The sequence below is a fragment of the Cnephaeus nilssonii genome (genome assembly GCF_951640355.1).
Source record: "Cnephaeus nilssonii genome assembly, chromosome: 21".
Lineage (NCBI taxonomy): Eukaryota > Metazoa > Chordata > Mammalia > Chiroptera > Vespertilionidae > Cnephaeus > Cnephaeus nilssonii.
The window spans coordinates 43,616,990-43,617,423 of NC_137092.1; positions in this window are offsets into that span (position 1 = coordinate 43,616,990).

The following is a 434-nucleotide window of genomic DNA, read 5'->3' on the forward strand; positions in this document are numbered from 1 at the left end:
AAATGTGGAAATACTCAAAAGCTCACAAATGTATATACCTGTGACACTGTAATTTCATTTCTGGGAAAATGGCCATTGGAAATAAGCCAAAAAATATTTTTAAAATAATACTGTTGGTCTCTGCAGCACTATTGAAAATAATGAAAATTAGAAAAACCTAAAAATGTCCCAGACCTGGAAGTCTGGCTTCGGGTGGATTGCTCTGTAGCTGTGTCAGCTGAAGCCCGGCACTGGGAGAGTAGGAGTCAGTCAGGTGACTGTGCGGCACGTTCCAGAAAACTCCACTCCCCCGGCTCCCACGAGAAGGAATATTGTATTATCTCCCACGCCCGGGTGGGTGAAGACGGGCGGTGCCAACCCCGTCACTCTCCGTCTTCAGACAGCCGGCGGGAGAGGAGGACTCCCTGTACCTCCAGAATGCCGCTCCCCGGCCA